This window comes from Phyllobates terribilis, unplaced genomic scaffold (genome assembly GCF_046119375.1).
Source record: "Phyllobates terribilis strain yellow unplaced genomic scaffold, ASM4611937v1 Scaffold_4__5_contigs__length_816908805, whole genome shotgun sequence".
Taxonomy (NCBI): Eukaryota; Metazoa; Chordata; class Amphibia; order Anura; family Dendrobatidae; genus Phyllobates; species Phyllobates terribilis.
The window spans coordinates 678,154,993-678,182,510 of NW_027362764.1; the positions used below are offsets into that span (position 1 = coordinate 678,154,993).

General features: G+C 42.7%; 1 non-coding gene and 5 pseudogenes across 1 annotated transcript; all 6 read left to right on the forward strand.

The window, feature by feature from the left end:
• The first annotated feature begins 5,140 nt into the window (after positions 1 to 5,140).
• LOC141269976 (5S ribosomal RNA) lies at positions 5,141 to 5,259 on the forward strand (annotated as a pseudogene).
• A 621-nt stretch (positions 5,260 to 5,880) lies between these two features.
• On the forward strand, positions 5,881 to 6,000 carry LOC141267997 (5S ribosomal RNA; annotated as a pseudogene).
• Positions 6,001 to 13,348: 7,348 nt separating this feature from the next.
• LOC141269358 (5S ribosomal RNA) lies at positions 13,349 to 13,468 on the forward strand (annotated as a pseudogene).
• A 940-nt stretch (positions 13,469 to 14,408) lies between these two features.
• LOC141266171 (5S ribosomal RNA) lies at positions 14,409 to 14,527 on the forward strand. Its single transcript, XR_012320225.1, has one exon. It is a non-coding gene; the product is annotated as a 5S ribosomal RNA (ribosomal RNA).
• Positions 14,528 to 15,152: 625 nt separating this feature from the next.
• Positions 15,153 to 15,262, forward strand: LOC141269964 (5S ribosomal RNA; annotated as a pseudogene).
• Positions 15,263 to 22,883: 7,621 nt separating this feature from the next.
• Positions 22,884 to 23,003, forward strand: LOC141269996 (5S ribosomal RNA; annotated as a pseudogene).
• Positions 23,004 to 27,518: the final 4,515 nt, after the last annotated feature.

The following is a 27,518-nucleotide window of genomic DNA, read 5'->3' on the forward strand; positions in this document are numbered from 1 at the left end:
TGAACTTGCCGGTCGGGACACTCCTACCACTCTCGATGACTTAATAACTCTTGCCACCCGGATTGACCTACGGTTCCAGGAGCGTGCCAGAGAGGTCACCCGTGAGAGGAGGTTACCACGTCTAGCTCCTACTTTTCAGAAACCCGTCACTCCTTCTGTCTCTAACCAGGTACACCCTCCTGAGCCTATGCAGGTCGACCAGACCAAGATGGTCAAGACCCGTCAGGACTTACGCCGTGCCGAGGGGACCTGCTTCTACTGTGGCAGTAAGGAGCACCAGATCCGTGCCTGCCCGGAAAGGTCAGGAAACGCCTGTGTCTAGGTTCGCTCAGAGAGGTCCACCTAGACAAGAATAAATCCTCTCCATCCCTGCTGTTGTCAGTTTCAATCGTCTACGGGGAGAACCGTTATTTCGAACTAGCCCAACTGGACTCTGGAGCAGCCGGGAATCTTATTTCACAGTCCCTGGTAGAGAAATACCGCATCCCCACCAAACCTCTGGCTGTACCCTTGTCTGTGGCTGCCGTGGATGGGGGGCTCTTACCACGCCCCATCCAACTCATCACCGAATCCATTACTCTGCAGGTGGGAATGCTGCATTCTGAGAGTATCTCCTTTCATGTTCTGCCTGGACTCTCTCACGCCCTCTTGCTAGGTCTGCCTTGGCTTCAGAGACATGCACCCGTGCTTGACTGGCAAACCGGAGAAGTCCTTCGCTGGGGACAAGACTGTCATAAGACCTGCCTGGTTCCCGTCCATCCCGTCCGTCCCTCTCCTACCCCAGCTAATCTACCTGGACTTCCAATTCCTTATTGGTCTTATGCTGATGTCTTTAATAAAAAGGAGGCAGAGACATTACCCCCTCATAGACCATACGACTGTCCCATCGACCTGTTACCCGGTACTACTCCTCCCCGTGGGCGTATTTATCCTTTATCCGCTGCTGAGACCCGGTCGATGTCCGAATATATTGAGGAGAATCTGGCCAGGGGATTCATCCGGAAATCTACCTCCCCGGCGGGAGCAGGCTTCTTTTTCGTTAAAAAGAAGGACGGCTCTCTCCGTCCCTGTATAGACTATAGAGGCCTAAACCAGATCACGGTGAAGAATAAGTACCCCCTTCCGCTCATTCCAGAATTATTTGATCGTCTGAGGGGGGCTAGAATCTTCACCAAACTAGACCTCCGTGGGGCGTACAACCTGGTTCGTATCCGTCAAGGGGATGAATGGAAGACGGCATTCAACACCCGGGACGGCCACTATGAATACCTGGTAATGCCCTTTGGTCTCTGTAACGCTCCTGCCGTTTTTCAAGAGTTGGTCAATGACATCTTCCGGGACCTTCTCTACTCCTGCGTAGTGGTGTACCTGGACGACATCTTGGTCTTCTCTCCGGATCTCCAGACTCACCGGAGGGACGTTCGTCAGGTCCTGCTCAGGCTCAGGCAGAATCACCTCTTCGCTAAATACGAGAAGTGCCTCTTTGAACAGACCTCGCTTCCGTTTTTGGGCTACATTATTTCTCAGACCGGCCTACGAATGGATCCAGAGAAACTGTCTGCCATCGAGAAATGGCCTCGACCGGAGGGGCTGAAGGCCATTCAGCGGTTCCTGGGCTTCGCCAACTACTACCGCCTCTTCATACCACACTTCTCTTCCCGGACTGCCCCAATTTCCGCGCTCACCCGTAAGGGTACTAATCCCAAAGAGTGGCCGCCCGAAGCAGAAGAAGCCTTTCTTTCCTTAAAACAGGCCTTCTCTTCCGCCCCGGTGCTGCATCGCCCGGACGGCAACAAGCAGTTCTTCCTGGAAGTGGACGCCTCCTCCTCTGGAGCTGGAGCGGTACTTACTCAAAAATCTTCTTCCGGGAGGATGGTAACTTGCGGCTTCTTCTCTAAACTCTTCTCCTCCTCAGAGCGCAATTATTCCATAGGAGATCGAGAGTTATTGGCCATCAAACTGGCATTGGAGGAGTGGCTTTACCTGCTTGAGGGGGCTCTTCACCCGGTAATAATTTACACTGACCACAAGAACTTGGCTTATCTCCAGCATGCCCAGAGACTTAACCCGCGCCAAGCCCGGTGGTCCTTGTTTTTTGCTCGTTTTGATTTTGTCCTTCATTTTCGCCCGGCTGACAAAAACGTCAAGGCGGACGCCTTGTCTCGATCCTTTCTGGTATCTGATCTCGAGGAAGATCCGAAACACATCAGGTGGCTCCCGTGAGTCTAAATCGTCTTACTCCCGGAAAGACGTTCATATCAGTACCTGATCGGGAGAAGATCCTTCACTGGGGTCACTCGTCTAAACTGGCTGGCCACGCTGGTCAGAAGAAGACCCTCCAGCTTATTTCCCGGCACTACTGGTGGCCTACCCTGCACAAGGATGTAATAGACTTTGTTTCTGCCTGTGTGTCCTGCGCCCGCAACAAGGTTCCGAGACATCTGCCAGCCGGTCTCCTCCTTCCGCTCCCAGTACCTGCTGCCCCCTGGCAGCATATTGCAATGGACTTCATAACTGACCTCCCACTCTCTGCCGGTTGTACGGTCATTTGGGTGGTCGCTGACCGCTTCTCCAAGATGGCTCATTTCGTTCCCCTGCCAGGCCTCCCGTCTGCACCCGAGCTAGCTAGAGACTTTATTCGTCACATCTTCCGTTTTCATGGCCTGCCCCTCCACATCGTGTCGGATCGTGGGGTACAGTTCACCTCACGCTTCTGGAGAGCCACTTGTAAACTACTAGACGTCTACCTGGACTTCTCTTCCGCTTACCACCCACAGTCCAATGGTCAAGTGGAGCGGATCAATCAGAACCTGACCAGTTACCTCCGGCACTTCGTTAATGCCCACCATTCTGACTGGGTGGATCTCCTACCATGGGCCGAGTTCTCTTACAATAATCACGAGAGCGAATCCTCCTCCAAATCCCCGTTTTTTGTAGTCTTTGGTCAGCATCCTCGGATTCCTTTTCCTGTCTCCACCTCGGTGGACAACCCGGCTGCGGAATCTCTCGTTAGCAAATTTTCCTCCATTTGGGAGAGTACCCGATCCGCACTCCTTCAGTCTTCCGAGCGTATGAAAAGACACGCTGACAAAAAACGTCTGGACCCTCCTCAATTCCGTCCTGGGGATAAAGTCTGGCTCTCGTCCAAATATGTCCGGCTCAAGATCCCTTCCTATAAGTTAGGGCCTCGGTTCATCGGCCCACTGGAGGTCATCAGTCAGATCAACCCGGTGGCCTATAAATTGAAACTCCCGGCCAACTTACGGATCCCTAACTCCTTCCATGTATCTCTCCTCAAACCTGTGGTACTTAACTCTTTTTCCAAGTCTACAGGTACGCCTCCTGCTCCGGTTTCTGCTGAGGACGAGTTTGAGGTAGAGAACATTCTTGCCACCAAAAGGGTAAGAGGAAAGACCTTTTTTCTGGTAGATTGGAAGGGGTTTGGTCCTGAGGAGAGAACGTGGGAGCCCCGGGAGAACATCCATGCCCCTCTCATCCTAGCTAAATTTCTGTCTGGCCTAAAAAAGGGGGGGCCTAAAGGGGGGGGTACTGTAGCGCTGGCGTCCCTGCCCTCTGCTAGGCAGGGACGCTGCTCCCCTCACCGCTCTGCTCCGTGCCCGGCGTCCTCTCCCCGCTCTGCTGTCAGCGCGCGCTCCTTCCCGGCGTCCTCCTCCCGCTCTGCTCTCAGCGCGCGCTCCTTCCCGGCCCCTGTGCTTAGGGCGCGCGCGCGCTCCCCTCCTCTTAAAGGGGACGCGCGCGCCGCCCTAAGGAGTCCCCGGCCAATGGCCGGAGGACTTCATCATATATAAGGCACCTCCTCCAAAATGGAGGTGCCCGAGCAATGTTGTTTGCACCTGTGTCTCACCTGTGCTTCAGCCCTCAGGTCACGTTGCCAGTTACCTGCCAGTTACCTGCCAGTTTCCTGCCAGTTACCTGCCTGATTCCTGCCTGAATACTTGTTACCTGTCTGCCAGTCTGAGGTCCGACGGTCTGCCTTACTACTCCTGTCAGTCTGTCTAAAGGACCAGCCTGCCCGCTCACCTGGGAGCGCACATCAGCTACCTGCCTACTTTCCTGAGGTCCGACGGTCTGCCTTACAACTCCGGTCAGTCTGTCTATGGACCAGCTTGCCCGCTCACCTGGGAGCGCTTCTCCGTTACCTGCCTGCTTGTCAGCCCGGAGGCTCCGTTGTCACGTGCTGTGACCATCAGCTACTTCAGAGACTCTTGCCCGCTCACCTGGGAGCGCTTCTCCGTTACCTGCCTGCTTGCCAGCCCGGAGGTTCCGCCGTCACGTGCCGTGACCACCTGTTATTCCAGAGACTCTCGCTTGCTCACCTGGGAGCACACATCTACCATCTGCCTGCTAGCCTACCCGGAGGCTCTGCCATCACAGGTCGTACCTACCCTTTACCCAGAGACTGCCCTGATCACTTGCCGTATCTCCCTGTCCGTTCATCCAGAGACAGCCACCCGCTCCCTTACAAGGGCTGCCCCCTTGTATAGTAGCTCAGAGGTTCCGCCTCCCAGACCCGTTACAGATTCTATGATTCTATGAAGGCAAGGAAGGAATTGGGGAGGGGGCTGGTGATTCCTGCTAGGGCCCTGAAATCATAAAACAGGCAGGAGAGTCTGACGCATGGTGACGGAGAGGTTGTAGGGGCAGATAGGGGGTGCTGTCACGTGCGAGCACGTGTGCATGCTGGCTTGTGTGTGAGAGTGCGCTTCCTAGGTGTGGTGCGCTGCAGACAGTCAAAGGGATTGTTCCCTTTCATTAAAAGTTAATCCCCGGCTGCAGGCTATTAGAAAGCAACTAACCGCGGTCTACTCACCCTACCCGGGTCCACCGGTGAGTCTCGCCTCTGCTCCCGGCCTGTGGCATTGGCCGTGAAGCTGACGTTCTGTCGACAGCGCTGCAGCCGATCAGTGGGCTCAGCGGCTCTGAGTGGGGCCTTCTGTCTACAAGATCTTTTAAGGAAGCCAGCAAAAAAATTGAAGAGAAGGGAAAGCACAAAAGGACCTGGTCTTGCTGAACACTGGAAAGGGCAGCCGGCAGCCAGCCTTCAAAGTAGAAAAGCAGCAAGTGAGAGGCTTGTCTGTGCCTTCAAAGTAGAAAAGCAGCAAGTGAGAGGCTTGTCTGTGCCTACAGCCAAACCTCTCTGTACACGCCCGATCTTGTCTAATCTTGGAATGTAAGCAGGGTTGGGCCTGGTTATTACTTGGATGGGAGACCACCTGGGAATACTAGGTGCTGTAGGATTTTGCTTTTTCTTTCCTTCCACCAGCAGGGGGTACTCTCTTCTATGCCTTTTTTCCATTCCCTTTCACAAGTGCACACATTCATTCTCTTTTCTTTTTTTCATTTGCTTTCTCTCTTGCGCTATTTCATCTCTGCAAAATACCAGCATCCTTCTGATCACCGTGGGCCTCCAGCATTGTTGCTTCTTTACTTTTAATACTAGGCTCCTTTTCACCAGGACCAGCGTCTCCCGCGTGGCTGGAGGCAACCACCGGTAACCCCAAGCAGAAGACCTTTGCAGGCAACACGACCCTTCCCCCTGAAGAGCAGCTCAAAGTCACTGGCAACCATCTCACCCTCTTCCTTCATTCACCCCTGGACGTCTCGCTCTGCCCCCAAGTTACGGGTCCAGCTTGCTCTTTCTGTCACATTACCGCGATGAAGGGTTTAGCCTGCAGGAGACCCTGCGCCGAGCCATTTTTGAAGACACCTGATGCGGCGGGTGAATCACTGCTAAACAAACCACACCTGTAGGGACGGCACAGCCTTTGCATGGACCCTTCGGAGCCCGCCCCGTCACGGCCAGATTGCTCGCCACCAAGCGATCCTGAGAAAGGCTGGCCGGGCGATGGATCGAGCAGCGTCTACTGGCCATACCACCTTGGATACGCCCGATCTCGTCTGATCTCGGAAGCAAAGCAGGGCTGGGCTCAGACAGTACTTGGATGGGAGACCTCCTGGGTACACCGGGTGCTGTAGACCATTTTGATGACGTTTTGCCCTACTGCCCATCTCGGCTAGCATGGAACGGCGCCTTGCCGGACACCGACCTTAAGTAACTTAGATGATGGAAGCCCCAAGGCCTCTGAGCCAGTTGGCAGCTAAGTACGCTACCCCGCCGCCTTCACGCAGGCCTGACACCGAGCTCCTTGCCACGGCTAGGAGTGCTTATTGACTCCGCAGCTCACCGTGTGGAAATGATGGCGTTAAAAGCACCCGGGGCCGTGAAGGGGCCAGGCTTTCAGCAGGTGCCCAGGGAAGGTTTTGGATGCTGGCCGCCTAGCGAGGGCCAGCAGAAGTAACATGTTTCTCTGCAAAGAAGCTTGTGTAACCAAGCCAGATGGCTGACAAAGAGCTAACCTCAGTGCAAGGAAGGCAAGGAAGGTGCGGAAGGATTTGTGGAGGGGGGGGGGTGATTCCTGCTAGGGCCCTGAAATCATAAAACAGGCAGGAGAGTCTAACGCATGGTGACGGAGAGGTTGTAGGGGCAGATAGGGGGTGTTGTCACGTGCGAGCACGTGTGCATGCTGGCTTGTGTGTGAGAGTGCACTTCCTAGGTGTGGCGCGTTGCAGACAGTCAAAGGGATTGTTCCCTTTCATTAAAAGTTAATCCCCGGCTGCAGGCTATTGGAAAGCAACTAACCGCGCTCTACTCACCCTACCCGGGTCTACCGGTGAGTCTCGCCTCTGCTCCCGGCCTGTGGCATTGGCCGTGAAGCTGACGTTCCGTCGAGAGCGCTACAGCCGATCAGTGAGCTCAGCGGCTCTGAGTGGTGCGTTGTGTCTACAAGATCTTTTAAGGAAGCCAGCAAAAAAATTGAAGAGAAGGGAAAGCACAAAAGGACCTGGTCTTGCTGAGCACTGGAAAGGGCAGCCGGCAGCCAGACGTCAAAGTAGAAAAGCAGCAAGTGAGATGCTTGTCTCTGCCTACGGCCACACCACCATTAACACGCCTGATCTCATTTGATCTTGGATGCTAAGCAGGGTCAGGCCTGGTTAGTACTTGGATGGGAGACTGTAGAATTATACTCTTCCTGTATTATTTTTATCTACTGAGGACTTCTCAAAGCTTTTATAGCCAGTCGTATGGACACCTGTTCTACATATGGTAGTGAACCAAAAATACACACACAAATAGCGCATGTCAACTAGACACGATAACTGAGGCATAGAACTCAGAAAAATGATTATCGATTAACATTCCAAATGAATTTCCATATTTAACCATTTAACATTTCCCCCTTTTTTGAGAATAAAAGGACTTTAACTGAAAAATCTCAAAAGAAGATACATTCATCAATCATTTTTTCTTTCCTTCTTCCTTGGCAATATCATTAAATTTCCATAATAATAATAATAGTAATAATAGTATCAATATCGGATTATTGCTATATAATGATGTGAATTCATGTTATGGTAAGCCGTGACTAATATTCATTTAATATGTATAAATATACTTCCCTATATCTAAATTGAAGCAATCGCGGGTTCAATCGTCATCATCTGATGTCATCGGGTCGTCGTCTCGTCTTCTTCTTGGTTCTTTTATAACACAGTCTTTAGATGAAAACTCCTTTGAAATAAATTACAGCATGTAGATATTGTACAGTCCATAATTGTGTTCATTATTGTTCAGTCCATAAACTGTACTCTTTATTAGAAAGATCATGTGTGTCAGTTGATAAGAAAACAAAGTCCATGGATGAAATGTAGCTTTAATATCTGTGCAGTGTCACCTGGACTTACGTTGGATCGTCTTTGGAATCTTCCGTGTGTCCGCACTGGTCTCGTGTCACTTTTGGAACAGATGTGACGTCTTTGGTCAGTAAAGCAAGGGTTAACTTGACACTTTCCTGCTTGATATAGCACCATAACCAGTACTCAGTCCTTTATATACAGGACACTTATGCCAGGTATTACCTGTTCACCAGCTTTCATTGAAGCGTTGCAGGTGATAAGAAACCACTGGAACGTGATGAAACTTTAACACAACACAGTACATATAGGATCATCGTCCTCTGCCGTCCTGGTGATCAGTGGTGTGAATTGTATTGTATGTAATGGACACAGTCTATTATAACACTCAGCATTCACACCTGTTACCTTCTGAGACGTCCGGATATCAGTTGCTTCTTCTTGTAACTTTTGAGAATCTCTTTGATTTATAAAAATTAAAAGTCTTTATTAAGATAAAATTCATAATTGCGATGTCTTGATTGAAGTCTTCATTCCCTAATCTGATACCAAATCTGGCAGTTTTTCCTAACCTGTAATATCACAGCGTAACATAGCAATCAGTAATATCCATCTAAGTATTATCAAAATATTAAAATAAATTATGTTTGTAATAATAAACAATAATAGATAATAATTCATTATCAATCAAGTTCTCCATATGATAGAACATTTTTATGCCATAGGTGTAATTATCTTTTCCAACCCATAGGTGTCAGTGTATTTTGAAAAAACAAGTTTTTATATCTTTATTAAACCAATAATATCAAAGAATGTATACTCCTGAACCAAAATGAATAAATATATGAATGTATGAATGAATGAATGAATGAATGAATGAATAAATGAATGAATGAATTGTTGTGTTTACTCAGAAAATGTAAACATTTTTTTCCTTAGCAATATATATTTAATGAAGCAATACTCTTGTATTAGACATTACTTTATTAAATATTAATGTGTTTTCTCAATTGAGATATTGAACTGAAATAAAATCAAATGAGAATTAAAAAATGAAAAAATAGAAAAATAAGAAGTATAAAGTAAGAATAAAATTTTAAAAATGAAAAATAAAATTAAGAGTAAAAATAAGAATAAAAATAAAAATAAGGCCTTTAAATTTTAATGACAAATGCAGAGTAATTATATTCTCCATAAAAAATACCCTTATAGCTCCATTATCTGGATGATTTCATATTTGTCATAACCTTGTACCACCAAAAAATATTAAATTATGCAACTTTGCATGTAATACCCTTCTTAATTATACCATAGTAACTTATTATTATTTCTTCTTTATTAAAATGTGTGGAAAATAAGTATTGATCAAAAGTGATTATGTAATCAGGATCAAAAACACATTTTCCCCCTTAATACCAAAAATATTATTTTATAAAATTTATGTATATATCAGAACCAAATTAAAAATAATTATTCTTCTAGAAATATTGTGCATAAATTTCATATCGATGAGTAGCATAGATTTGACTAAAGAGAGGTGTGTACCTATTTAGGTAACCATTAAAAATAATATTATAGTTATTCAAGAATATTATCATGTGGAAAATTATTCTAAATATAAATTTGCTTTGTAAACCATTTTGATGTGTGGTTGCCCTTAGCCACTATTAGTTAAATCAAGAAATAATAATTATTAAAGAAATATAGAAATATATATATGTAGATAAGACCTAATTATGTATTATAATTTCCTCAGAATTAAATATATTTTTGTACCTTCACATAAAGAAACATTTTTTTTTTTTCAAACATACAAACATACGAGGCCTCTGTCACATCAATCACACTTAGCAGCTGCTGATTTACTCATCTGTCACCTTCACTCTGACATTCACAGATCTGTTCAACTCAAACATTCCACATATGAAGTTTTAGATATATATATATATATTTAACCCAAAATTGTTGTATCCCAATTTATTAATGCGCATTGCCATATCAATTGAATTTCTTTATATTTCTTTGAATATTCCCCAAGTACATATTATATAATATGAGAGTAAGTCACTGGAATTTCAGACACTTGAAAAAACTCTTGTCTTAGATTCTTTTTTCACTGGCTGCCCGGTCATAAGTTACATCAGTTGAACATAGAATGAATGGGATCCTATACTATTAGCTCAAAGTTCAAAGGCCGCAGCTGTCACACGTCATGCTGTAAAGCTACTTTAATTTGCACGAACACTTCATGCACAGAAAATATTAGCAACACAAAAGAATTAATAAGTATTACATATATATTATAGTTCAACTAGATATATTGTTATTATTTTAAAATGTTATACACATAAAATCATGCAATTTTTTCACTTCCTGTGTGAATAAAGAAATAAATCCATTTTAGAGTTCTTTGATCAAATCCTGCTTTGGAATGAAAACTCTAAGGAAATATAAGAAAATAAAATTAAATATCAAATTCATACAGAAACAGAATTATTTAAATATCTTATACATATATTGGTTGGTTCTAATGTAATTCAAAATATTGCTACTTAAATTTATATATATGAAGTTCTAATTTATTAATTAATATATATATATATATTTTATAAACGTATATATAAATACAATTATACGCAATCTCTACTTAGACAAGTATATATATATATATATATATATATGAACTATTAGAAACTATGTAACTACAATTTTACTGTATAAGATTGTAAATAAATATTGAGACATTGTATTACATTTTGATACAACATTATAATTACAGTTTTTCCTTAGCCACTCCCTAAACCAAATCTTCTGTCTCTCTCAAATATCTCCAGGAACGCCCTATTTAGGAAAAACAGTTTTCTATTCTTCAAAACCTCAGAGAACTGCCTGTTCTTCTGTCCACATTCCATGACGTCACTGTGAGTTGGTCGTCTCACCTGTCTCTGTCCATCAGTTTCAGCCATTTTCCTTTTTAGAGAATCACAGTTCTGACTGAGAATTAACTCATTCTGTGGAGAGATGGATCTTTGCACTGGCTGATATGGCTTATAACATATATGAAATCTTCTGCGTATTTGATAGAGTTCACTATGGGGATGACTCAGTCTAGGAGAGTTTGATATTGGCTTTTGGTAAGATTTTACCTTTCCTGGTTTTATAAATTTAGCTTGATTTATTTTCACGATTCTCATGTTTTCTAACAAAATCCAGCATCTGCGCACATTCAAATAATGAATTTTTTTGTGATGCCATAACTTGGGAAACTGAATTTAGGAATTTGAATTTTTGTACAAAAGTTGTTATCATATGTTGTACTTTTCCATTTTTGATGAGAGCTTTGTACAACCGTTCAAATATGGACATGAATGTATATGTACATTCCTTCCTACCAATCCTTAGTTTCTGCAGATCTTCTATGTTGGGAAAATCCTTTGTGACACAATAAATCAAATATCTTAATCTGTCTGAATCATTTTCCCATCCATTAGGAGAGTCATTTTCACAGGGCATTAAATGTAAACGTCTGGACAATGTCACAGGAATCCATATTTTAAATAATTGATTCCTCTCCTCATTGGATAAATCAAACTTATCAGAGAAGCTCTCAAATGTCTCTGAATTTCTACAGGCATGGATTTTGACATCATATTTTGGCATGATTTTTGTATAATTTCAGCAAATTTTTCCTCATTTAGTTTGGAGTTGAGCCTGGGTAATTCCAGAATTCTCTAATATTTTTAGTGGCTCTTGTACGTCCGTTCCTCCTACGTCACTCACGTCTCCTCCCACATCACCTAGTATATCGGTTTCTCGTATGTCAGTCATGTCTCCTCCCATGTCAGGTTTCTGTATGTCCGTCTCTTGGTCAGACCCAAGGTCACCTTCAGTTACAGACACGTGTCTTACTTCTTGTTCATTTTCCACATTACAGTCAGAATCAGTATCACCGTCTGACACTTCTACACTATTTTCCTGCTTAGAAATCTCTAACACAAGACTATGAAAAAAATCTACCAAATGTAGAATATTTCTCAATTTCTGTTTGTCTCTATTTACCAATTTAGAAGTTAACTGTAAATTCTGCAATTCACATTCTTTGTATAAACTGAGCCACAAAACTTCTATGTCATCTACTACATTAACTTTGAAATTAATATTCCTTTGTTTAGCAAAAGAAGAAATTATATCCATATTTTGCTTACCTTAAGATTCCTTGGCTTCTCTTTATCAGCACGTCCTGTCTTCAGTTCGTCTGATTCTTTTCCTGTGTGATTCTGTTCCTTGTTAGTACCTCTGCTTCCTGTCTTTCCTCAGTCTGTAGGTCCTTTCTGCTTCCCGTGACAAACTAGTGAATTTACTGACACGTGAACAACAGCTGTTCAGCTCGTCAGGACTCCCTCCTTGTTCACGGAAGAAATTCACTTACTTAATTTAAAAAACAAAAAAAAAGGACTGGCTGGCTCACCATTGTAAAATAATACTCTTCCTGTATTATTTTTTTCTACTGAGGACTTCTCAAAGTATCAATATCACGATATTCTTATAAAAAATGTATCTCTTTATTCTTGTATTGTCCATTAAAAAGAATCAGATTGCAGCAGGTACATACAATAATTAGTTATAAAGTAATTGTCCATTTGTCCATAATTACCTTAATTGTTGAGATTCACCCATCTTTCCTTGGATCCTGGCTGGTAAATCATGTCTTTGTCCAGCATGTGTCCAGGCCTACATGTCATCTGCTTCTCAGCATGAAGATTCTGTGTCCTGTGGGGTGGGCAGAGCAAGAGAGCCCCCCCTTTCTGTACCATGGGCTTTTATAGCCAGTCGTATGGACACCTGTTCTACATATGGTAGTGAACCAAAAATACACACACAAATAGCGCATGTCAACTAGACACAATGGCTGAGGCATAGAACTCAGAAAAATGATTATCGATTAACATTCCAAATGAATTTCCATAATTAACCATTTAACAGAGACCGCCTGGGAATGCCAGGTGCTGTAGGCTTTTGCTTTTTCCTTCCTTCCACCAGCAGGGGGCACTCTCTTCTATGCCTTTTTTCCATTCCCTTTCACAAGTGCACACATTCATTCTCTTTTCTTTTTTTCATTTGCTTTCTCTCTTGCGCTATTTCATCTCTGCAAAATACCAGCATCCTTCTGATCATCGTGGGCCTCCAGCATTGTTGCTTATTTAGTTTTAATACTAGGCTCCTTTTCACCAGGACCAGCGTCTCCCGGGTGGCTGGAGGCAACAACCGGTAACCCCAAGCAGAAGACTTTTGCAGGCAACACGACCCTCCCCCTGAAGAGCAGCTCAAAGTCACTGGCAACTATCTCACCCTCTTCCTTCATTCACCCCTGGACGTCTCGCTCCACCCCGAAGTTACGGGTCCAGCTTGCTCTTTCTGTCACATTACCGCGATGAAGGGTTTAGCCTGCAGGAGACCCTGCGCCGAGACATTTTTGAAGACACCTGATGCGGCGGGTGAATCACTGCTAAACAAACCACACCTGTAGGGATGGCACAGACTTTGCATGGACCCTTTGGAGCCCGCCCCGTCACGGCCAGATTGCTCGCCACCAAGCGATCCTGAGAAAGGCTGGCCGGGCGATGGATCGAGCAGCGTCTACTGGCCATACCACTTTGGATATGCTTGATCTCGTCTGATCTCGGAAGCAAAGCAAGGCTGGGCTTGGACAGTACTTGCTTGGGAGACCTCCTGGGAACACCGGGTGGTGTAGACCATTTTGATGACGTTTTGCCCTACTGCCCAGCTTGTCTAGCATGGAATTTCGCCTTGCCGGACACCGACCTTAAGTAACTTAGATGATGGAAGCCCCAAGGCCTCTGAGCCAGTTGGCAGCTAAGTACGCTACCCCACCGCCCTTCACGCAGGCCTGACATCGAGCTCCTTGCCACGGCTAGGAGTGCTTATTGACTCCGCAGCTCGCCGTGTGGAAATGATGGCATTAAATGCACCCGTGGCCGTGAAGGGCCAGGCTTTCAGCAGGTGCCCAGGGAAGGTTTTGGATGCCAGCCGCCTAGCGAGGACCAGCAGAAGTAACATGTTTCTCTGCAAAGAAGCTTGTGCAACCAAGCCAGACGGCTGACAAAGAGCTAACCTCAGTGCAAGGTAGGCAAAGAAGTTGCGGAAAAAATTGGGGAGGGGGGGTGATTCCTGCTAGGGCCCTGAAATCATAAAACAGGCAGGAGAGTCTGACGCATGGTGACGGAGAGGTTGTAGGGGCAGATAGGGGGTGTTGTCACGTGCGAGCACGTGTGCATGCTGGCTTGTGTGTGAGAGTGCGCTTCCTAGGTGTGGCACGCTGCAGACAGTCAAAGGGATTGTTCCCTTTCATTAAAAGTTAATCCCCGGCTGAAGGCTATTAGAAAGCAACTAAACGCGCTCTACTCACCCTACCCGGGTCTACCGGTGAGCCTCGCCTCTGCTCCCGGCCTGTGGCATTGTCCGTGAAGCTGACGTTCCGTCGACAGCGCTGCAGCCGATCAGTGAGCTCAGTGGCTCTGAGTGGGGCATTCTGTCTACAAGACCTTTTAAGGAAGCCAGCAAAAAAATTGAAGAGAAGGGAAAGCACAAAAGGACCTGGTCTTGCTGAGCACTGGAAAGGGCATCCGGCAGCCAGCCTTCAAAGTTGAAAAGCAGCAAGTGAGAGGCTTGTCTATGCCTACGGCCAAACCACCCTGAACATGCCCAATCTTGTCTGATCTTGGAAGCTAAGCAGGGTTGGGCCTGGTTAGTACTTGGGTGGGAGACCACCTGGGAATACCAGGTGCTGTAGGCTTTTGCTTTTTCCTTCCTTCCACCAGCAGGGGGCACTCTCTTCTATGCCTTTTTTCATTCCCTTTCACAAGTGCACACATTCATTTTCTTTTCTTTTCTTTTTTTCATTTGCTTTCTCTCTTGCGCTATTTCATCTCTGCAAAATACCAGCATCCTTCTGATCACCGTGGGCCTCCAGCATTGTTGCTTATTTACTTTTAATACTAGGCTCATTTTCACCAGGACCAGCGTCTCCTGGGTGGCTGGAGGCAACCACCGGTAACCCCAAGCAGAAGACCTTTGCAGGCAACACGTCCCTCCCCCCTGAAGAGCAGCTCAAAGTCACTGGCAACCATCTCACCCTCTTCCTTCATTCACCCCTGGACATCTCGCTGCGCCCCCAAGTTAAGGGTCCAGCTTGCTCTTTCTGTCACATTACCGCGATGAAGGATTTAGCCTGCAGGAGACCCTGCGCCAAGACATTTTTGAAGACACCTGATGCGGCGGGTGAATCACTGCTAAACAAACCACACCTGTAGGGACGGCACAGCCTTTGCATGGAAGCTTCGGAGCCCGCCCCGTCACGGCCAGATTGCTCGCCACCAAGCGATCCTGAGAAATGCTGGCCGAGCAATTGATCAAGCAGCGTCTACTGGCCATACCACCTTGGATACGCCCAATCTCGGAAGCAAAGCAGGGCTGGGCTTGGACAGTACTTGGATGGGAGACCTCCTGGGAACACCGGGTGCTGTAGACCATTTTGATGACGTTTTGCCCTACTGCCCAGCTTGGCTAGCATGGAACGGCGCCTTGCCGGACACCGACCTTAAGCAACTTAGATGATGGAAGCCCCAAGGTCTCTGAGCCAGTTGGCAGCTAAGTACGCTACCCCGCCGCCTTCACACAGGCCTGACACTGAGCTCCTTGCCACGGCTAGGAGTGCTTATTGACTCCGCAGCTCGCCGTGTGGAAATGATGGCGTTAAATGCACAGGGGCCGTGAAGGGGCCAGGCTTTCAGCAGGTGCCCAGGGAAGGTTTTGGATGCCGGTCGCCTAGCGAGGGCCAGCAGAAGTAACATGTTTCTCTGCAAAGAAGCTTGTGTAACCAAGACAGACGGCTGACAAAGAGCTAACCTCAGTGCAAGGAAGGCAAGGAAGGGGCGGAAGGAATTTTGGAGGGGGGAGTGATTCCTGCTAGGGCCCTGAAATCATAAAACAGGCAGGAGAGTCTGACGCATGGTGACGGAGAGGTTGTAGGGGCAGATAGGGGGTGTTGTCACGTGCAAGCACGTGTGCATGCTGGCTTGTGTGTGAGAGTGCGCTTCCTAGGTGTGGCGCGCTGCAGACAGTCAAAGGGATTGTTCCCTTTCATTAAAAGTTAATCCCCGGCTGCAGCCTATTAGAAAGCAACTAACCGCGCTCTACTCACCCTACCCGGGTCTACCGGTGAGTCTCGCCTCTGCTCCCGGCCTGTGGCATTGGCCGTGAAGCTGACGTTCCGTCGACAGCGCTGCAGCCGATCAGTGAGCTCAGCGGCTCTGAGTGGGGCATTGTGTCTACAAGACCTTTTAAGGAAGCCAGCAAAAAAATTGAAGAGAAGGGAAAGCACAAAAGGACCTGGTCTTGCTGAGCACTGGAAAGGGCAGCCGGCAGCCAGACGTCAAAGTAGAAAAGCAGCAAGTGAGAGGCTTGTCTCTGCCTACGGCCACACCACCCTGAACACCCCCGATCTCATTTGATCTTGGAAGCTAAGCAGGGTCGGGCCTGGTTAGTACTTGGATGGGAGACTGTAAAATAATACTCTTCCTGTATTATTTTTTTCTACTGAGGACTTCTCAAAGTATCAATATCACGATATTCTTATAAAAAAATGTATCTATTTATTCTTGGATTGTCCATTAAAAAGAATCAGATTGCAGCAGGTACATACAATAATTAGTTATAAAGTAATTGTCCATTTGTCCATAATTAGCTTAATTGTTGAGATTCACCCATCTTTCCTTGGATCCTGGCTGGTAAATCATGTTTTTGTCCAGCATGTGTCCAGGCCTACATGTCATCTGCTTCTCAGCATGAAGATTCTGTGTCTTGTGGGGTGGGCAGAGCAAGAGAGCCCCCCTTTTCTGTACCATGGGCTTTTATAGCCAGTCGTATGGACACGTGTTCTACATATGGTAGTGAACCAAAAATACACACACAAATAGCGCATGTCAACTAGACACGATGGCTGAGGCATAGAACTCAGAAAAATGAATATCGATTAACATTCCAAATGAATTTCCATAATTAACCATTTAACATTTCCCCCTTTTTTGAGAATAAAAGGACTTTAACTGAAATTTCTCAAAAGAAGATACATTCATCAATCATTTTTTCTTTCCTTCTTCCTTGGAAATATCATTAAATTTCTATAATAATAATAATAGTAATAATAGTATCAATATCGGATTATTGTTATATAATGATGTGAATTCACGTTATGGTAAGCCGTGACTAATATTCATTTAATATGTATAATTATACTTCCCTATATCTAAATTGAAGCAATCGCGGGTTCAATCGTCATCATCTGATGTCATCGGGTCATCGTCTCGTCTTCTTCTTGGTTCTTTTATAACACAGTCTTTAGATGAAAACTCCTTTGAAATAAATTACAGCATGTAGATATTGTACAGTCCATAATTGTGTTCATTATTGTTCAGTCCTTAAACTGTACTCTTTATTAGAAAGATCATGTGTGTCAGTTGATAAGAAAACAAAGTCCATGGATGAAATGTAGCTTTAATATCTGTGCAGTGTCACCTGGACTTACGTTGGATCGTCTTTGGAATCTTCCGTGTGTCCGCACTGGTCTCGTGTCACTTTTGGAACAGATGTGACGTCTTTGGTCAGTAAAGCAAGGGTTAACTTGACACTTTCCTGCTTTATATAGCACCATAACCAGTACTCAGTCCTTTATATACAGGACACATATGCCAGGTATTACCTGTTCACCAGCTTTCATTGAAGCGTTGCAGGTGATAAGAAACCACTGGAACGTGATGAAACTTAAACACAACACAGTACATATAGGATCATCGTCCTCTGCCGTCCTGGTGATCAGTGGTGTGAATTGTATTGTATGTAATGGACACAGTCTATTATAACACTCAGCATTCACACCTGTTACCTTCTGAGACGTCCGGATATCAGTTGCTTCTTCTTGTAACTTTTGAGAATCTCTTTGATTTATAAAAATTAAAAGTCTTTATTAAGATAGAATTCATAATTGCGATGTCTTGATTGAAGTCTTCATTCCCTAATCTGATACCAAATCTGGCAGTTTTTCCTAACCTATAATATCACAGCGTAACATAGCAATCAGTAATATCCATCTAATTATTATCAAAATATTTAAATAAATTATGTTTGGAATAATAAACAATAATAGATAATAATTCATTATCAATCAAGTTCTCCATATGATAGAACATTTTTATGTCATAGGTGTAATTACCTTTTCCAACCCATAGGTGTCAGTGTATTTTGAAAAAACAAGTTTTTATATCTTTATTAAACCAATAATATCAAAGAATGTATACTCCTGAACCAAAATGAATAAATATATGAATGTATGAATGAATGAATGAATGAATAAGTGAATGAATGAATTGTTGTGTTTACTCAGAAAATGTAAACATTTTTTTCCTTAGCAATATATATTTAATGAAGCAATACTCTTGTATTAGACATTACTTTATTAAATATTAATGTGTTTTCTCAATTGAGATATTGAACTGAAATAAAATCAAATGAGAATTAAAAAATGAAAAAATAGAAAAATAAGAAGTATAAAGTAAGAATAAAATTTAAAAAATGAAAAATAAAATAAAGAGTAAAAATAAGAATAAAAATAAAAATAAGGCCTTTAAATTTTAATGACAAATGCAGAGTAATTATATTCTCCATAAAAAATACCCTTATATCTCCATTATCTGGATGATTTCATATTTGTCATAACCTTGTACCACCAAAAAATATTAAATTATGCAACTTTGCATGTAATACCCTTCTTAATTATACCATAGTACCTTATTATTATTTCTTCTTTATTAAAATGTGTGGAAAATAAGTATTGATCAAAAGTGATTATGTAATCAGGATCAAAAACACATTTTCCCCCTTAATACCAAAAATATTATTTTATAAAATGTATGTATATATCAGAACCAAATTAAAAATAATTATTCTTCTAGAAATATTGTGCATAAATTTCATATCGATGAGTAGCATAGATTTGACTAAAGAGAGGTGTGTACCTATTTAGGTAACCATTAAAAATAATATTATAGTTATTCAAGAATATTATCATGTGGAAAATTATTCTAAATATAAATTTGCTTAGTAAACCATTTTGATGTGTGGTTGCCCTTATCCACTATTAGTTAAATCAAGAAATAATAATTATTAAAGAAATATATAAATATATATATGTAGATACAGTAATACCTAATTATGTATTATAATTTCCTCAGAATTAAATATATTTTTGTACCTTCACATAAAGAAACATTTTTTTTTTCAAACATACGAGGCCTCTGTCACATCAATCACACTTAGCAGCTGCTGATTTACTCATCTGTCACCTTCACTCTGACATTCACAGATCTGTTCAACTCAAACATTCCACATATGAAGTTTTAGATATATATATATTTAACCCAAAATTGTTGTATCCCAATTTATTAATGCGCATTGCCATATCAATTGAATATCTTTATATTTCTTTGAATATTCCCCAAGTACATATTATATAATATGAGAGTAAGTCACTGGAATTTCAGACACTTGAAAAAACTCTTGTCTTAGATTCTTTTTTCACTGGCTGCCCGGTCTTAAGTTACATCAGTTGAAAATAGAATGAATGGGATCCTATACTATTAGCTCAAAGTTCAAAGGCCGCAGCTGTCACACGTCATGCTGTAAAGCTACTTTAATTTGCACGAACACTTCATGCACAGAAAATATTAGCAACACAAAAGAATTAATAAGTATTACATATATATTATAGTTCAACTAGATATATTGTTATTATTTTAAAATGTTATACACATAAAATCTTGCAATTTTTTCACTTCCTGTGTGAATAAAGAAATAAATCCATTTTAGAGTTCTTTGATCAAATCCTGCTTTGGAATGAAAACTCTAAGGAAATATAAGAAAATAAAATTAAATATCAAATTCATACAGAAACAGAATTATTTAAATATCTTATACATATATTGGTTGGTTCTAATGTAATTCAAAATATTGCTACTTAAATTTATATATATGAAGTTCTAATTTAATAATTAATATATATATATATTTTATAAACGTATATATAAATACAATTATACGCAATCTCTACTTAGACAAGTGTATATATATATATATATATGAACTATTAGAAACTATGTAACTACAATTTACTGTATAAGATTATAAATAAATATTGAGACATTGTATTACATTTTGATACAACATTATAATTACAGTTTTTCCTTAGCCACTCCCTAAACCAAATCTTCTGTCTCTCTCAAATATCTCCAGGAACGCCCTATTTAGGAAAGACATTTTTCTATCCTTCAACACCTCAGAGAACTGCCTGTTCTTCTGTCCACATTCCATGACGTCACTGTGAGTTGGTCGTCTCACCTGTCTCTGTCCATCTGTTTCAGCCATTTTCCTTTTTAGAGAATCAAAGTTCTGACTGAGAATTAACTCATTCTGTGGAGAGATGGATCTTTGCACTGGCTGATATGGCTTATAACATATATGAAATCTTCTGCGTATTTGATAGAGTTCACTATGGGGATGACTCAGTCTAGGAGAGTTTGATATTGGTTTTTGGTAAGATTTTACCTTTCCTGGTTTTATAAATTTAGCTTGATTTATTTTCTTTTCACGATTCTCATGTTTTCTAACAGAATCCAGCATCTGCGCACATTCAAATAATGAATTTTTTTGTGATGCCATAACTTGGGAAACTGAATTTAGGAATTTGAATTTTTGTACAAAAGTTGTTATCATATGTTGTACTTTTCCATTTTTGATGAGAGCTTTGTACAACCGTTCAAATATGGACATGAATGTATATGTACATTCCTTCCTACCAATCCTTAGTTTCTGCAGATCTTCTATGTTGGGAAAATCCTTTGTGACACAATAAATCAAATATCTTAATCTGTCCGAATCATTTTCCCATCCATTAGGAGAGTGATTTTCACAGGGCATTAAATGTAAACGTCTGGACAATGTCACAGGAATCCATATTTTAAATAATTGATTCCTCTCCTCAATGGATAAATCAAACTTATCAGAGAATTTATCAAATGTCTCTGAATTTCTACAGGCATGGATTTTGACATCATATTTTGGCATGATTTTGTATAATTTCAGAAAATTTTTCCTCATTTTAATTTGGAGTTGAGCCTGGGTAATTCCAGAATTCTCTGATATTTTTAGTGGCTCTTGTATGTCCGTTCCTCCTACGTCACTCACGTCTCCTCCCACATCACCTAGTATGTCGGTTTCTCGTATGTCAGTCATGTCTCCTCCCATGTCAGGTTTCTGTATGTCCGTCTCTTGGTCAGACCCAAGGTCACCTTCAGTTACAGACACGTGTCTTACTTCTTGTTCATTTTCCACATTACAGTCAGAATCAGTATCACCGTCTGACACTTCTACACTATTTTCCTGCTTAGAAATCTCTAACACAAGACTATGAAAAAAATCTACCAAATGTAGAATATTTCTCAATTTCTGTTTGTCTCTATTTACCAATTTAGAAGTTAACTGTAAATTCTGCAATTCACATTCTTTGTATAAACTGAGCCACAAAACTTCTATGTCATCTCGTACATTAACTTTGAAATTAATATTACTTTGTTTAGCAAAAGAAGAAATTATATCCATATTTTGCTTACCTTAAGATTCCTTGGCTTCTCTTTATCAGCACGTCCTGTCTTCAGTTCGTCTGATTCTTTTCCTGTGTGATTCTGTTCCTTGTTAGTACCTCTGCTTCCTGTCTTTCCTCAGTCTGTAGGTCCTTTCTGCTTCTCGTGACAAACTAGTGAATTTACTGACACGTGAACAACAGCTGTTCAGCTCGTCAGGACTCCCCCTTGTTCACGGAAGAAATTCACTTACTTAATTTAAAAAACAAAAAAACAGGACTGGCTGGCTCACCATTGTAAAATAATACTCTTCCTGTATTATTTTTTTCTACTGAGGACTTCTCAAAGTATCAATATCACGATATTCTTATAAAAAAAATGTATCTATTTATGCTTGGATTGTCCATTAAAAAGAATCAGATTGCAGCAGGTACATACAATAATTAGTTATAAAGTAATTGTCCATTTGTCCATAATTAGCTTAATTGTTGAGATTCACCCATCTTTCCTTGGATCCCGGCTGGTAAATCATGTCTTTGTCCAGCATGTGTCCAGGCCTACATGTCATCTGCTTCTCAGCATGAAGATTCTGTGTCTTGTGGGGTGGGCAGAGCAAGAGAGCCCCCCCTTTCTGTACCATGGGCTTTTATAGCCAGTCGTATGGACACCTGTTCTGCATATGGTAGTGAACCAAAAATACACACACAAATAGCGCATGTCAACTAGACACGATGGCTGAGGCATAGAACTCAGAAAAATGATTATCGATTAACATTCCAAATGCATTTCCATAACTAACCATTTAACAGAGACCGCCTGGTAATGTCAGGTGCTGTAGGCTTTTGCTTTTTCCTTCCTTCCACCAGCAGGGGGCACTCTCTTCTATGCCTTTTTTCCATTCCCTTTCACAAGTGCACACATTCATTCTCTTTTCTTTTTTTCATTTGCTTTCTCTCTTGCGCTATTTCATCTCTGCAAAATACCAGCATCCTTCTGATCACTGTGGGCCTCCAGCATTGTTGCTTATTTACTTTTAATACTAGGCTCCTTTTCACCAGGACCAGCGTCTCCCGGGTGGCTGGAGGCAACAACTGGTAACCCCAAGCAGAAGACTTTTGCAGGCAACACGACCCTCCCCCTGAAGAGCAGCTCAAAGTTACTGGCAACCATCTCACCCTCTTCCTTCATTCACCCCTGGACGTCTCGCTCCGCCCCCAAGTTACGGGTCCAGCTTGCTCTTTCTGTCACATTACCGCGATGAAGGGTTTAGCCTGCAGGAGACCCTGCGCCCAGACATTTTTGAAGACACCTGATGCGGCGGGTGAATCACTGCTAAACAAACCACACCTGTAGGGACGGCACAGCCTTTGCATGGACCCTTCGGCGCCTGCCCCGTCACGGCCAGATTGCTCGCCACCAAGCGATCCTGAGAAAGGCTGGCCGGGCGATGGATCAAGCAGCGTCTACTGGCCATACCACCTTGGATACGCCCCATCTCTTCTTATCTCGGAAGCAAAGCAGGGCTGGGCTTGGACAGTACTTGGATGAGAGACCTCCTGGGAACACCGGGTGCTGTAGACCATTTTGATGACATTTTGTCCTACTGCCCAGCTCGGCTAGCATGGAACGGAGCCTTGCCGGACACCGACCTTAAGTAACTTAGATGATGGAAGCCCCAAGGCCTCTGAGCCAGTTGGCAGCTAAGTACACTACCCCGCCACCTTAACGCAGGCCTGACACCGAGCTCCTTGCCACGGCTAGGAGTGCTTATTGACTCCGCAGATCGCCGTGTGGAAATGATGGCGTTAAAAGCACCTGTTGCCGTAAAGGGGCCAGGCTTTCAGCAGGTGCCCAGGGAAGGTTTTGTATGCCGGCCGCCTAGCGAGGGCCAGCAGAAGTAACATGTATCTCTGCAAAGAAGCTTGTGTAACCAAGCCAGATGGCTGCCAAAGAGCTAACCTCAGTGCAAGGAAGGCAAGGAAGGTGTGGAAGGAATTGGGGAGGGGGGGGGTTGATTCCTGCTAGGGCCCTGAAATCATAAAACAGGCAGGAGAGTCTGATGCATGGTGACGGAGAGGTTGTAGGGGCAGATAGGGGGTGTTGTCATGTGCGAGCACGTGTGCATGCTGGCTTGTGTGTGAGAGTGCACTTCCTAGGTGTGGCGCGCTGCAGACAGTCAAAGGGATTGTTCCCTTTCATTAAAAGTTAATCCCCGGCTGCAGGCTATTAGAAAGCAACTAACCGCGCTCTACTCACCCTACCCGGGTCTACCGGTGAGTCTCGCCTCTGCTCCCGGCCTGTGGTATTGGCCGTGAAGCTGACGTTCCGTCGACAGCGCTGCAGCCGATCAGTGAGCTCAGCGGCTCTGAGTGGGGCGTTGTGTCTAGAGATGAGCGTTGTTCTACTCGAACTGTTCGCCAATCTCAAATTCGAGCTGTTTTGGGCGGTGTTCGAGCCGTTCGGCGAACACGAACAATTTGAGAAAAATTCGGCTGTTCGAGGTTATGTTCGATAACTGTTCGTGCACCAAAATCATAACTGGATTTTTTCTCAGTAATGATGAAAATGAATGTTAATACGCAGTTTGAGTGTACAGCGGGGTGGGGGGAGGGGCAGGGGATGGATCTCTGCAGTAACAAAGAAGATCTCCATTTTTTTTTCTCTTTCCCGCATTTGCAGTGGGGAGGTGCAATCTGTCAGCCTATCAGCAGCGCACACACGGAGCGAAGTGCTTTTTTTCACACAAGCAAGGGCATGTGTCATTGGCAGTGTATGTCACATGTCCTTGCCCTATAAGACCAAGCCATTTTCCCCGTCGCCACCATTTTCTCACTGCTGCAGCTGCGTGTTAGACGGCACCGCTGTTGCTGTGTGCGCTATACCTTGTTAATTTCAAGCCAATTTTCGCACAAATCTACAGATAGCTTGGGAGTAGGGAATAGTTGTGATTGCAGTCCTTTTAAGGACTAGGTTACAGCATTTCCTACGACTTTTATCAGGCAGGTCTGTGCTCTTAAATAGATAGATTGTGGGAGTAAAGACTAATTGTAATTGGAGTCCTTTTCAAGACTCGGTTACATCAGTTCCTATCAGTTTTTGCCAGGCAGGTCTGTGCCAGTGCTGTGCAAGTTTTTTTCACAGCATTTGGCTGAATCTAGCAAAGCTAATCCTTTTTGGCCTATTGCAGAGTGTGTTAGTCAGTGGAGTAGCCTATCTGTGTTGCAAGATATACCACCTGTGTATAGAATACCAATTTTTTTACTGCACCTAGTGAAGTAAAATCTTTTGGGCATAGCATCATTCTATTAGTCCATCTATACTGACCTCCATCAGGTTGCAAATTAAATATAATTTTTTTCTGCATCTAGCTCTGAAAAAATATTGGGCTTCTAGCTGTGTGTGGGACTTGTTCTATTAGTCCATCTATACAGACCTCCATCAGGTTGCAAACTGAATATATTTTTTTCTGCATCTACCTCTGAAAAAATATTGGGCTTCTAGCTGTGTGTGGGACTTGTTCTATTAATCCATCTATACAGACCTCCATCAGGTTGCAAACTGAATATATTTTTTTCTGCATCTACCTCTGAAAAAATATTGGGCTTCTAGCTGTGTGTGGGACTTGTTCTATTAATCCATCTATACAGACCTCCATCAGGTTGCAAACTGAATATATTTTTTTCTGCATCTACCTCTGAAAAAATATTGGGCTTCTAGCTGTGTGTGGGACTTGTTGTATTAGTCCATCTATACTGACCTCCATCAGGTTGCAAACTGAATATAATTTTTTTCTGCATCTACCTCTGAAAAAATATTTGGGCTTCTAGCTGTGTGTGGGACTTGTTCTATTAGTCCATCTATACTGACCTCCATAAGGTTGCAAACTGAATATAATTTTTTTCTGCATCTACCTCTGAAAAAATATTTGGCCTTCTAGCTGTGTGTGGGACTTGTTCTATTAGTCCATCTATACTGACCTCCATCAGGTTGCAAATTGAATATAATATTTTTCTGCATCTAGCTCTGAAAAAATGTTTGGCCTTCTAGCAGTGTGTGGGACTTGTTCTATTAGTCCATCTATACCGACCTCCATCAGGTTGCAAACTGAATATATTTTTTTCTGCATCTACCTCTGAAAAAATATTGGGCTTCTAGCTGTGTGTGGGACTTGTTCTATTAATCCATCTATACAGACCTCCATCAGGTTGCAAATTGAATATAATATTTTTCTGCATCTAGCTCTGAAAAAATGTTTGGCCTTCTAGCAGTGTGTGGGACTTGTTCTATTAGTCCATCTATACTGACCTCCATCAGGTTGCAAACTGAATATAATTTTTTTCTGCATCTACCTCTGAAAAAATATTTGGGCTTCTAGCTGTGTGTGGGACTTGTTCTATTAGTCCATCTATACTGACCTCCGTAAGGTTGCAAACTGAATATATTTTTTTCTGCATCTACCTCTGAAAAAATATTGGGCTTCTAGCTGTGTGTGGGACTTGTTCTATTAATCCATCTATACAGACCTCCATCAGGTTGCAAACTGAATAATTTTTTTCTGCATCTACCTCTGAAAAATATTTGGCCTTCTAGCTGTGTGTGGGACTTGTTCTATTAGTCCATCTATACTGACCTCCATCAGGTTGCAAACTGAATATATTTTTTTCTGCATCTACCTCTGAAAAAATATTGGGCTTCTAGCTGTGTGTGGGACTTGTTCTATTAATTCATCTATACAGACCTCCATCAGGTTGCAAATTGAATATAATTTTTTTCTGCATCTAGCTCCGAAAAAATGTTTGGCCTTCTAGCAGTGTGTGGGACTTGTTCTATTAGTCCATCTATACTGACCTCCATAAGGTTGCAAACTGAATATAATTTTTTTCTGCATCTACCTCTGAAAAAATATTTGGCCTTCTAGCTGTGTGTGGGACTTGTTCTATTAGTCCATCTATACTGACCTCCATCAGGTTGCAAACTGAATATATTTTTTTCTGCATCTACCTCTGAAAAAATATTAGGCTTCTAGCTGTGTGTGGGACTTGTTCTATTAATCCATCTATACAGACCTCCATCAGGTTGCAAACTGAATATATTTTTTTCTGCATCTACCTCTGAAAAAATATTGGGCTTCTAGCTGTGTGTGGGACTTGTTCTATTAATCCATCTATACAGACCTCCATCAGGTTGCAAACTGAATATATTTTTTTCTGCATCTACCTCTGAAAAAATATTGGGCTTCTAGCTGTGTGTGGGACTTGTTCTATTAATCCATCTATACAGACCTCCATCAGGTTGCAAACTGAATATAATTTTTTTCTGCATCTACCTCTGAAAAAATATTTGGGCTTCTAGCTGTGTGTGGGACTTGTTCTATTAGTCCATCTATACTGACCTCCATAAGGTTGCAAACTGAATATAATTTTTTTCTGCATCTAGCACTGAAAAAATATTTGGCCTTCTAGCAGTGTGTGGGACTTGTTCTATTAGTCATCTATACTGACCTCCATCAGGTTGCAAATTCAAAATAATTTTTTGTCTGCATCTACCTCTGAAAAAATATTTGGCCTTCTAGCAGTGTGTGGGACTTGTTCTATTAGTCCATCTATACTGACCTCCATCAGGTTGCAAACTGAATATATTTTTTTCTGCATCTACCTCTGAAAAAATATTAGGCTTCTAGCTGTGTGTGGGACTTGGTCTATTAATCCATCTATACAGACCTCCATCAGGTTGCAAACTGAATATATTTTTTTCTGCATCTACCTCTGAAAAAATATTGGGCTTCTAGCTGTGTGTGGGACTTGTTCTATTAATCCATCTATACAGACCTCCATCAGGTTGCAAACTGAATATATTTTTTTCTGCATCTACCTCTGAAAAAATATTGGGCTTCTAGCTGTGTGTGGGACTTGTTCTATTAATCCATCTATACAGACCTCCATCAGGTTGCAAACTGAATATAATTTTTTTCTGCATCTACCTCTGAAAAAATATTTGGGCTTCTAGCTGTGTGTGGGACTTGTTCTATTAGTCCATCTATACTGACCTCCATAAGGTTGCAAACTGAATATAATTTTTTTCTGCATCTAGCACTGA